The 12,188-nt window shown below is 36.1% G+C and overlaps 1 protein-coding gene across 4 annotated transcripts in view; it reads left to right on the forward strand.

Moving 5' to 3' along the window:
- PAM (peptidylglycine alpha-amidating monooxygenase) overlaps positions 1-12,188 on the forward strand; it is a 121,159-nt gene that overhangs the window by 26,150 nt on the left and 82,821 nt on the right. The window lies entirely within an intron of this gene.

The raw sequence follows: 12,188 nt of genomic DNA on the forward strand, positions 1-12,188 counted from the left end.
TAGGAAAAAGAAAACAGCAATAAAAAAGAGGAAGAGTGGAAAGAAGAAAAAAAGGGGGAGAATATGTGAATATGTGAATAAAGGGATAATTATATAGGGTAAGTGTGATTAAACATAGCCTACATACAGTTCTGCTTGTATAAAGTGTTTTGTTCTTACTTATTTCAGTTCTTACTGAAATACACAGTCACCCTTCAGCAAAGCAGAGGTCCTGGCTTTTATCCTGAATAGTGGAAAAATGCAATGAAAGACTGGAAGAAACTGATGTTGAAAGACTGAGAGGACTCTTGCACATTTTGGCCTTGCAAACTAAGTTTATTAGTAAGCCCACCACAAAAAGCCATTAACTGTTTGGTTTCACAGTTTGATTTTTTTGTTTTTCCTTCTCATAGTCCACTTTATATGACCACTACTACACTTGACTATTATTGATACTTAATGTTTTTCTAGCGAAAAAACCCTCACAAATCTAAATGAGGCAAACAAGCAAAAATCACCAAAACCACCACCACCTAAAGTACACGCACTAAAAAATAAAAAACAAAAAAACAAACAAACAAACAAAGAAAAAACAAAACACCAAAACCAAAAAACTACATTACTGGAACTAAGCTGTAGAATTATAGCAAACATTCTTTGTGGTTTTTTTTTTTTTTTGTTTTTTTTGTTTAATGCCTTAATTTCATCTCGGTTTTATAGTCTCAACTTCTCCACCTTGAAAATTCTGTGGGGCTTTATTTCTGAAAGAAAACTTGAGTTCAATACTTACAGTTCAGTTAATGTTAGTATTATTGGTGCATAAGAAAAGAAATTTGTAAAAAGTTGTTTTGGTGTAGCAGCAATATGCACATTAATGGAAATTAAAACAATGGATTTCGTACAAGCCAACAGTTTATTCTTTTTTCTCTCTCTTACTTTGACAGCTTGGAAATTCTTTATTTTTCTTTTCCTTTACCTGTTTTATTTTGCGTGCTCTGACCACGGTTTCTGTTGCTTTATTTAAGTAGTGAATTGTCTGGGAATGGCATCCAGTAGGGATATTTCTTAAGTGAACTACTTAGTATGCTGTGCCTATTGAATGAGGCACTTAGGCAGTCAAATGCTATGTCTAAGATTCGGTCTGGAAGTACTATTAATCATGGTAGACAAGGTACATTAGAAGAGACAGACTGACTGCTGACAATCATGTTGTTTTTTCTTGGATTTTTTTCTCTTAGTCCAAGTAGTGTAAGGATTTTTTTTCCTTTCTAATGCAATACTTATGCTGTTTTTCCTCTACTACTGCATCACTGTTGGATATTAATAATATAAAGAGCAATGCTTTACATGAATTTTCACATTTGATTATTACTTTTGTATTGATTACAGCACATTACATTAGTTAATGAATTTAGGTGTTCTGTATTTTTTGTTTAATCTGAAAGGTTAGCTAGCATGTAGAGAGAGAAAAATGGTTAGGAATGGAATATTGAACTGTTAACTGTATTTAACTATTATAGTTATTTTGAAGTTGCTTTGCAGCTTTCTGGGAAATTATAGTGAAGTTTCCATAGCTTTAATATATAGTTAAATATAAAAATATTTATGCATTTGGGCACATTAAAGATCCATTCATAAATTTCCCTGCTGAAAGGGATGGAGAAGGAACTGATGAGGAGGTTTTTGTAGTTGTTTGTTTTCCAATTGAATTCCATTTGGGAGTTCCATACTATAGAAATATGAAAACATATTTCAAATTGCATGTATTTGCTGTGTCGTGCAGCTCCTCATGTGTAGTTAAGGTTAGTGGTCAGTTTAAATGTAAGCAAGGATATGATTGGGAATATTAAAAAAAAAAAGCCATCAGGAATGCCATTTTTCAGGCAGAAACTCTTTAGAAGATGTGAAGATTTCCATCAGTGGAATAAAAGCATTTCTGGAGTGTATCTAAGCATATGAATGCACTAGACTGCATGTACACTGTTTTGTATTCATAAATCACTTTCATTAAACAGCTTTTACTGTGTTTTTCGACCTTTTCTTCAGTGGGTCTAAGTGAATCTATACATAAGTAGATGATCTGCAAATTAGGTTATATGTATTTTAAAGAACAAACCAAATACTTCAATTTAAAAAAAAAATATCTTGTAAACAGTCATACAATAAAATTTAGCATAAATCATTGTAATTATTGTTTTACCTTAAAAATGATGATGATGCCGATTTCATTATGGAAGGTATAACCTGCATGGCTTTCTTGAGTAAGCATTTCAAATCTAGAAAAGAAATAAAACAAGTTTCACATACAAATACTTTCTCTTTTTGTAAGTCGAGTTATGGTCTAACATGGAGTACCTGCTGCGTTGAAATGTAGAAGGAATTTCCTTTAGATGCAGTTGTGGTTGGAAATAAAAAATTCTGGAAAATTACTAAAATGAGAATATCCTTGTAAGATCATGCCAGTGAGTTCTAAATTGAGTTTGTAATTTTATCCTATTTAATGTAGGTACTAATAATTACTCTTGTCGCATATTTGATCTTCTGAATGAAATTCCTTTCAAATGTGACTTTCTGTAGTATGGGCTACCAACAGTGATGTAGCCATTTTTATAGTCTTTAGAACTATCTTTCTTGTCCCAAAGATGTCATTGTATTAATTACCTTTTTTACTGTTGTATTTTCAACGTATGCATTTGTTTTTAACTACAGTCCCAGTTAAAAGCAAAATGCTTTTAAGGGTGTCTAAAAGGAGTTAAAATAGCAGTTAGCTATTGATTGTTGCATTTTAGATTTGGTTTTTAGCTGCTTTAATTGTTTCTACCTTCTGGATGCAAACAATGTTACGTGATTGTCACTGAAATGAGACAATATAAGAAGAAAAAAAAAAGTTCCAGGGGAAAATTTTGAGAAAGGAATGATTTTTTCCACCCACTGCAAATTATTTACTGTTGCTTTTGAGGAACTGTTGTAAGAAATTATTTTCTTTGGCAGATTAGACACAACTGTCCCAAATATAGGGCAAGGGAGATAACATTTTCAGTTGTTTCTCTGATGTCTATTTCTGTCTCAGGATGTAGTCAGTAGTTTAGAGCTAGGGGCTTCTTTCTTCCTTGCTTTGTGCTTTTACTTCTTCCTTTTCTTTCCAACAAGATCTCTAGGATTCATGTGCACATTTCACTGGCAAATATTTCTTAATCAAAACAAGACTTCTCTTTGTTCTTCCACTGTAATTCTGTTAGGTCGTTCACAGGGGTTCTTGTTTGAGTGGACTCTGATTGTAGTGTGAAATTACTTGGGATCCTCTTTTAGAATGGCATCATTAATCATTGACTTGTTTTCTCCCTTCTGAGTAGAAAATAAACAAGATGAAATGGTGGCTAGAGGAAAGGATATATACTTTAAAAAAAAAAAAAAAGCAAAGCAACAACTTTTCTCAGGTCTTTAAGCTATGTAATCATGAATTCTGCTGTAGGTAAGAAGATAAAAGTCAGATCAGTGGACATACGGAGCGCAGCACCTGAGCATTCATTTGTTTTTCAGAAACCATTATGGTGGGGTTTTGTGGCTTTTGAAATCTTTGTGTTCAAGGCAACTATTCTGTCAAAGAACCTTTAGCTGGTGCAGGTGGTCATAGGTAATTGATTTAATTGGTTTGAATGTGAAGTTTTTGAATGTTTTTCCTAAAGCTTAAGAGTTACTATTCAGATGAAAGAGAAGTTTTTTGACCTTTGAACAAAAGAATTTATTTTAAGATTTGGCAGTAAGAATGTGCTGGTTTTAAATGATGACAAAAAAAAAAAAAAAAAAATCTTTGAAGCAAGGGCAATGTAGAAGGCTGCTGCAGCAGCATTAACTTTAATATTAATCTTGTCTGCCTGACAAAAGTCCATTAGGTTAAATGTTAAAGCTTCACTGCAGAGCAGTGAAGGAACAGAGAGGCAATAGCAGGAGTGACCCAAGCAGCCTGTGCCCAGGCCTCTGCAGAAGCCATCAAATGCCAGTCTCTGTAATGCCAGATGAGCACAAGGGCAGGAGAAGGTGTCAGGGTTACCCTGCAGTGAGGGCTGGGAAGATGGACATGCCCAGTCTGGGGCTCCTTCTAAGACTGTCAACCAAGCTGAGAAAGCCAGTGGGTTAAATCAGTGCCTTTCAGAATGCAGGAAAACTGCCCAGGAGGACGGGACACAGGATGCTATGGATGTGCATTTATTTTTGAGTGAGAGTGCTTATGGGACTAGTAGGGGCAGAATCAGAGGTGTGAAATGGGGTGGAATGAGGTGGTGTAAGGATGAGTATAAGAGGGAAGAAGTTGAGGGACTGTGGGTTAAAATGGCTGGCTGTGTGTAGGAGGCAGACAAGTTTGGACCCTGACTGGGTATTCCCCGTGTGTTGTACCCTGCCATCTTCTCACCTTCCCTTCCAGCCTGTTATGTGGTGAGGGCTCTGACCTGTGTGCACCGGCCCGGGGTTGTGCTGCCCCAGGACCTGACCACAGTGCCTGTAACAGGCCGGACCACAGAAGGTGGATTCAAGAGCTAAAGACACAGAGGTTTTTAAGATGTTTTCCTTATTTTTGTATTCAAAGAATGCAGCGTGTCTTTCTTTTCTCCACAGGGATTAATCATAATGAAGGAAACGTGTAGTCTTTGGGAATCAATTTGTGATATTTCCTCAGCTGCCTCCTGTCTCATAAGACCTTAATTGTACATGTATGTGTGGAACACAGGAGATGAAAGATTTGCAGCTTACGTATTGACAAAAATGAGACAAATTGTGTTCTGTTCTGGCTAAGTCCTGTTTGCTGGCACAATGTGTGTAGTATTTTAGTCTTACTGAAATAAATTTCTTAGAGATAAATGCATGTGATTTAAGAAGATTGGACCCTGTAGTCAGGAAGACTACAAAAGTAGAAAAATCCATATGCAATTCTTCTATGTCTTCTGTATTATTCAAAAAATCTCCATGAAAACTTTTCTACTGCCTGAGGTGTGGTATTTTCCCTCTGTAACCCTATGAAAATAAGAAATGATCTATGTAATTTTCTTAATTTTGCGTAAGTTAAATTCTTTTCTTTACCCTGAAGCCATTTGTCTTCATGTCTATAACAGAATGATGATAAAAGAAGTGGAACTGGTAGTTTGAACTTCTTTTAAATGGATTCCAGAAGTTTTGGGGGTTTCATGCATACTTCTAGTACATACTGACTGATAACCTGTTTTCATTCCGTGGGTGTATTTATCTCCAGAATTACATACTAATGTTCTGAAACTGTCCCTTTTGGTGTTGGGATGATTATCATATACTCTAAATATGATTACTTTGTAATGGTGATTATTCTTTGAAACATAAAGACAAATATAAAACAAATGTATTAGCATACTGAGAAAACTGTTGTAGTGTTGTAGCTTACAGTATTCGGGGTGTTTTGTGTCTATGCTGCCAGAACTACAGCACCTAATTTTGGAGAACTTCTTTGAAAAGCGAAGGAATCATTTGACGCTGTTTAGCCTGTTCTACATGAGGGAGAATTAGGAGTTCAGTGTTTCTCGTGGGGTTTCATTTTGGATGTCCATGGGGTTTGTTTGTGCTGTAATTTACCAGCCTTCTCCTCTTTGCTTCCCAAGTTGCCTTATTGACGGTTTTGTGATCTGAATGGGAGTTAGTGATGAAGCCACACAATTATTTTGCTTTTTTTTCTTAGTCCTTTGGTTATTACCTCAGAACATAAGTGGTGCTGTACTTCTAACAGAAACATTAATTTATCATTCAGTTAGGTACTTCTGTTTCTGTTGTAGAATCATGTATTACCTCAGAGGTTGAAGGTGAGCTTTATGTTCTTTTTTTAAAATCACTACCATTTTTTTTCAGTGTGTCAAAATTTATATCAGAGAAAGGGGATTTCCATCTGGGGTGCTGTAAGCACCGTGCTTGCAAATAAATTATATTCACTTTAGTGAAAGCTGCATAATGTAAACTGAGAGTGAATTTGATAAGCACTTCTCAGAATGCAAATCTGATTTACAATGAAAAAGTGGTTTACAATGGAAAAGCATGGGAATCAGAAGGGTACTGTAATTCCAAAACTAAGCCAAACCTCCTAGACTTCTGTAGAAACAAAACACCTCTGCAAGATACCGGTATCTCTCTTCTTTAATTATTGAGTAAGTACAGTAGTTAATTTATCAGTCTGATGTATCTTTTTACATTACAGTATGTAGGATGTCTTTTACCCTATGTCCTTATGGACAACTGAAAGAAGCTTGAGTGCAGTGTTGAAAGTTAAGTCCATCATTCTCTTTAAACGCTTCAGCTACACAGAAATAATGCTGTGAGACTAGCATAAGAGAGCAATCAGATTTCTACTGTTATCATTACTGTATTACTTCCAGTTACTTTTATTTTAGTTACTTGTTTAATTAAAAATTGAACATAATTTGAAGGCTTTGGAGGCTTTTGCTTTATCAGTAAGGCATCCATGTAAAAAGGATTCTAGTTTGTTCTGCAGAGCTGGACAGAATAAGTTTTCCATAGGGAAGCAGTGTTTAAATAGAGCTTTATCCTAAGAGAAGGAATGCAACAATATGTAGTTTTTCTTGAAGTTTCCCTAGAGTATCCTATCCTAGTACTTGTGCTCATTTAGTGGTAAGTCATTTCTCCCTTTGCTACCTGGGAACAGGTGCCTGCTGTACTGTTCTTGAGAGCAGAAATGACAAAGTGACTCCTGAATGCCAAGTCTCCTCTGGCTGGCACCTTGCTGTTTCAGTCCTAATGGACATGAGGGTGTTTAAACGCATGACTTAATTTCATGAAGTTGAAATTACTAGGAAATCCTGTAAAATGAGTAAGTAGTGAATTCAGTTGGATAGGAAAATATATCAGTACAGATTTTCAGAACTTCTAATAATATTTTTATTAAACTTTTTATTTGGCTACCATCTTAACTGGCTCACCAAGGAGGGAGAAGGCTGATCCAGTTCCCGTTTCAGCCTGCAGATCAATCTACCATTCTCAAACCATTGTTTTAAGAATAGCAAGAGGGAGTCCAAATTGTCTAAGCATGCCCTTGATTCTAAAACAAAGCACAGTGTCATATGGTAGACACTAACCCATGATTGCTGGAAATCTTAGGGAGAGAATGTCTGGTTTCACATATGCTTATGTCAAAAGAAAAACATGTATCTTGGGAGGTGAGAGGTGTAAGGCCACCACATTTGTGTTGGAAAAAAGGAATTAAACCTGTTTCTCTCTTTCTGAGAAGGCAACCGCAAGCGATTTTGTACCTTTGTTGTGGAAAGTCTCAAGTTTGCTATGATACAAAATTTACTTCTTTCATCAGCTTGTAAGAACTGAAATTTTGATGCCATTCTTGGTCATGGAACCTAAAGAGCTTTCTTGAATCTGTACTTTTTCCAAGGTATTAAGGACACAATGTGCTTCTTATTTTACTTGTTATAGTAGCTCAACAGTAATAGGAGTTAGCAAATAAAAATCATGAATGATAAATATTCTATTTGTTTTCCTGTAATTAAAGTGTGATATTGTAATTGGAAAATACATACCTGACATTCTTAGCTCTAATATAATCTTTTAGAAGTGTCCAAACTAATTACAGCATATTCTAACTCTGAGTTTTATTGAGGACACTGTGACTTTACAAGAATCAGTTATGATGATGGGTTGTGAATAACAGTTTGGTGCATGTGGAATTGATTTTCAGTTCTTGGCTTGGTCCCAGGGTGTCTTGCAGGGGACTCCTGCTTCAGTTCCCACTCTATGTAGTGAATTAGCTACTGAATGTCACAGAAGCACTGGGAATAGAATTCAGTAATGCTTGCAAATTAGTCTCTTTAGGTAGAGCTACAGCTGCTGAGATACTTGTATGAGAACAGAAGTGCCCACTATTGTTATTGTGTATGCTTCATGTGCTTCATCAGTGTTACTTAGAAGTGATTTTGTAACTCACCAGTGTACATCTTTTTCTTAGCTTTATTCACTATTTCAGAGCTCTGCGATGTCTGCTTTACGTTTCAAGTATGATTCAATATTGTTCTTCATGTTAGGATGAATATTGCTCTTTGTGTTAGAGGTAGGTTTTGTCTTGTAGGTGCTTTTTTTTTTTTTTTTTTGTCATGTCTCTGTGACATCAGACTATGAAATGTAGCTTAAAAGCTTTATGGATTTTACAGAACAATTCAAAAATGAAACAGACAAATATAAGGTTGTTGTGTTTCCTAAATGTAATATTATTTGCTATACTTTTATGCAAAATATAAGCCTGAAACCTGCTTTTGTATTTTGATGAGTAAATGAGAGGTTAAGTGTTTTTAATGTATGCTTTATTATCATTGTTATGATTTTTTTCAGGAAGTTGTGAAGTTTTGTTTATTTCTCAGTACTTCAGACTTACTGTCTGGTAACAGTGCAGAATAACTAGTCCTTTAATTAAGAGTTTATCTTTTAAAGTTACAAAGTTGTGGAATCACTGCAGTTACAGGGAATGGTTTTGCTATAGTAATTAAGTCGCAGATGGAGTTCATTGTTCGGATGTATTTGAGTGGCACATATTTAGTCAGTGTTACATGATGCTGAACGTAGGCACCATCTGTCTTCAGCCTGCTTGAGAGTGTGGTCTTGGGAGAATTTCTTCTGATTAACATGAGGTAATTTTATTTTTACTACTTAGCAAGGCGTCTGTCTCCCGCCCAAAGAAATTAAACAGAAGAAGAAAAAATGAAACTAAATCTACACTGATAAGTAAGGCAGAAGAAGTGACATCATAGGGCAGTAAATTTTTTGGAACATTTTTTCTGTTGTTGTATCTAATACATTTGTAGTACAACAAAATCACAGTGAGAAACTTTCCAATCTTGGGCAGTATTGTGGGCTAAGCTTTTAGGAAACTTTGTATAGTTTCTTAAGTTTATTTATTTAGGAGGTTGTATGAATATTGTCTACATAGGATTTATGTACCTTATTTACCTTTTAGATTTAAAGGTAACTAAAATATAGACCCATGAAAAATCAATCTAAATATTTACTTTGTTATTTTTTTTTTACCAATAGGGTATTTGTTTATCTTTGAACTTACTCCTTGTCAGATTGTTTCTTAATCTCCCATCTAATCAAAACTCAAATATTATTTAACTATGAAATATAAAATCCTTCTTTATGTGCTTGCCTGGACATCCTTAAAATGTGATTTAAGTGGAAACAATGCAGTCACATCCACTGGAGCTGATAGCCTGAAACAAAAGATTTAAGACAACCGTGAAGTATTCAGGCTTTTCATTTCAAGAAAATACTGGATTAAATCTAAATTACAATGCTTTGAATTTCAGAAGTAACCATTTCATTGCTGATCAAAACAAATACAGATGCTGTAGGCTAAGGTTCAGATAGTTAAGTTGCAGTTTACCTATTTAAAATGTGATTTGAGTTCATGAATTACAGCTGAGAAGCAGGAGTAGGCTATCTGGGTTGGGAAGCCTGATCTGTTTTTTGAGGCATTCTGATTTTCTTCAACTCAAAGTATATTTTGTTCATGATTATCACAAGCTTGTTTCTTGTATGGAAATTAAAGCAGTTTCTGCTACTGAATAATACAGATTTCAAAATGGCTAAATCTAAAACAGTAACCTTTAGCTGAGGAAACACATCCACTCTGTACTAATGACTTATTGAAAATTGAATTGGTTTTTGCACTGTTCTAGTTTGAGCTCATTGTGTCTGCTCACAGATATATTTTGTTACTTAATCTATGTGTTGTTTTGTTTCATTCATTGATTTGTATTGCAATGAAGATTACCTGTGTCCTCTTCTCTGCAAGTCTGGGAAGCTTGCCGAGGGAAGGAAGGAACTTGAGTAAGTTTAAAACAAACTTTGTGAAAGCTAAACATCTTTTCAGTGAATTCAGCTTACTGTTTCACAAAGATTTTATTATTATTATCTCATAAGCACCGTGCATAAGTCAGTATTTCATTCATTGTGGTGATGGAAAATTTTGATTTGATTACAGTTATACCTGTTAGTTTTAAAAATAGTATTGAGGTTGTTTTGAGCACCAATACAACCTGTACTTTTTTGATTAGTTTTATAAAAGTGATCTTTGTATTACTTGCAAAACAAGATTTTATTTTGTGAATAAATGACAGATATGCTTTATAACTCTTCCTTTCATAATACAAACAAAAGACAATAAGCTGTCAAACATTAACTTGTTAATTCGTTTTTTGGACATTCTAGTACTGTACTAGTTGGTACAGCATTAGGATCAGCAAAACTGTAATTTAGTAATATTGAGCACTGCTCTGTATGCTACTGTGAATTTTTTTTTGTGACCAGTTGTCTTTGAAACAAACAAAAATTTGATAGAAAATTAATCCTAATATACACTCCTGTATTTTCAGAGCAGTATCTTGGGAGGGCAGTTGTAGCTAATGCTTTATTTTCTGCATGCTGTGGAGGCACACAGATGCTACAGTGTAAATCGGTTGTCTGCATCATGTCAGCATTAGCTGCCAGCGCAGCTTATCTAACAGAAAGCTGTTAGATTTTCTACTCAACAGGGTAAAACAGAACGATATTGGCTTGTATTCATTGAATGTTGATATAGCCTGAATTAGCACTAACAAGGACACTTTTTTCCCAGAAACATTACAGTGATGATAAAATTATATCAAGCCTCTCTGAATAGCTTACTGAATAACTTAAGGACATATTTTTATTTTCAACTTAATGCAGGGTCTGACTTGATTCTCCTAAACCAAAATGGAGCCTGAAACTGGTAAATGATGCAGCTCTTGTCTGATGATTTGAGAAAAAAGAAAATTCAAAGAAGGAAAGCAAGAAACAACATTGGAAGCAATGGTATCTGTTTCTACTGGGGAATGACTATAGGCCAGTTTTTGTCTTCCCCTTTAAAAACCTCGTGGTCGCTTTTTGGGGGGCAATATTAAAATCTGTTAAAACAGTTTGAAAGCAAATGGAAGATTCCAAAAACATACCGCTAGAATTTGTGTAAAGTTCTTTCACGTGGCATATGTGTAGTAAGGAAAAAGCAGGTTTTCTCTCTAACAGTTACAGAATCGTAGAATTTGCCAAGGTTGGAAAAGACTTCTAAGATCTAGTCCAAACATCCACCAATATTTCTCCGCCAAACCATGTCCCTCAGTACAACATCTAAACATTTCTTCAACACCTTTGCAGTCTGTGACTCCACCACCTCCCTGGGCAGCGCATTCCAGTGACTTGGAGAATAATTATTTCCTGAAATCCAACCTGAAGCTGCCCTGGTGCAACTTGAGGCCATTCCCTGTCATCCTATCAGTAGTTAAACGGGAGAAGAAGCTGACCACCACTTCGTCATAACCTCGCTTCAGGTGGTTGTAGAGAACTATAAATCTCTGCTGAACCTCCTCCAGACTAATCTATTACAGCTCCCTCAGTTGCTTCTCATAAGACTTGTGCTCCAGACCCTTTAGCAGCTTTATCACCCTTCTCTGAACACTCTAGGACCTCAATGTCTTTCTTGTAGTGAGGGGCCCAAAACTGAATACAGTACTCGAGATGCAGCCTCACCAGGACTGAGTACAGACAGACGATCACTTCCCTGCTCCTGCTGGCAATGCTATTTCTGATATTTCTAGTATGTTTCAGGTGTGTGAAGACCTGCACCAGATGAGGTTGATCTTCCTTGCTGTGCCCCTTCCTTCTGTCAGTGCCTTCCTCCTTCCTTCCTTCCTGCAGAAGTCAGCATGGTGTCAGCCCCCTGCATGTTGCCCAGCAGCACTTATCTGAGGATCTGTGTGGTTTCTGCAAAACCTCTGGATATGGGGATATGGGTGTCCTAGTGGCAGTTTCATCTGATTTTTTCAAAACTGCTTGTTTCTGCCTGGTCTAGGAGGTTGTCTTAGCTCAGAAAGATGCCTGTGGGATGACTACAGCTATCCCTTGCACATCATACCTTGTGCAATTCTATTTATGTATTTTGTACAGTTGCAGTACCAATAACTAAAGCTTTAATCTGAGTGAAATCCTGTGTAGATCTCCCTCACCTGTGCAGCTCAGACGTTTGTCTGCCTGCCACAGCTTACGTGATGCTGAGCTTATGTGCAGATCGTGGTGCAGCTCTGAAGAAGTGTCCATCGGCACTGTTTCTCAGGTAGCTTGTGCTGAGGAAGTGGCAGCCAACGCATACATATCTAGGCTGG

The sequence above is a fragment of the Lagopus muta genome, chromosome Z (genome assembly GCF_023343835.1).
Source record: "Lagopus muta isolate bLagMut1 chromosome Z, bLagMut1 primary, whole genome shotgun sequence".
Taxonomy (NCBI): domain Eukaryota; kingdom Metazoa; phylum Chordata; class Aves; order Galliformes; family Phasianidae; genus Lagopus; species Lagopus muta.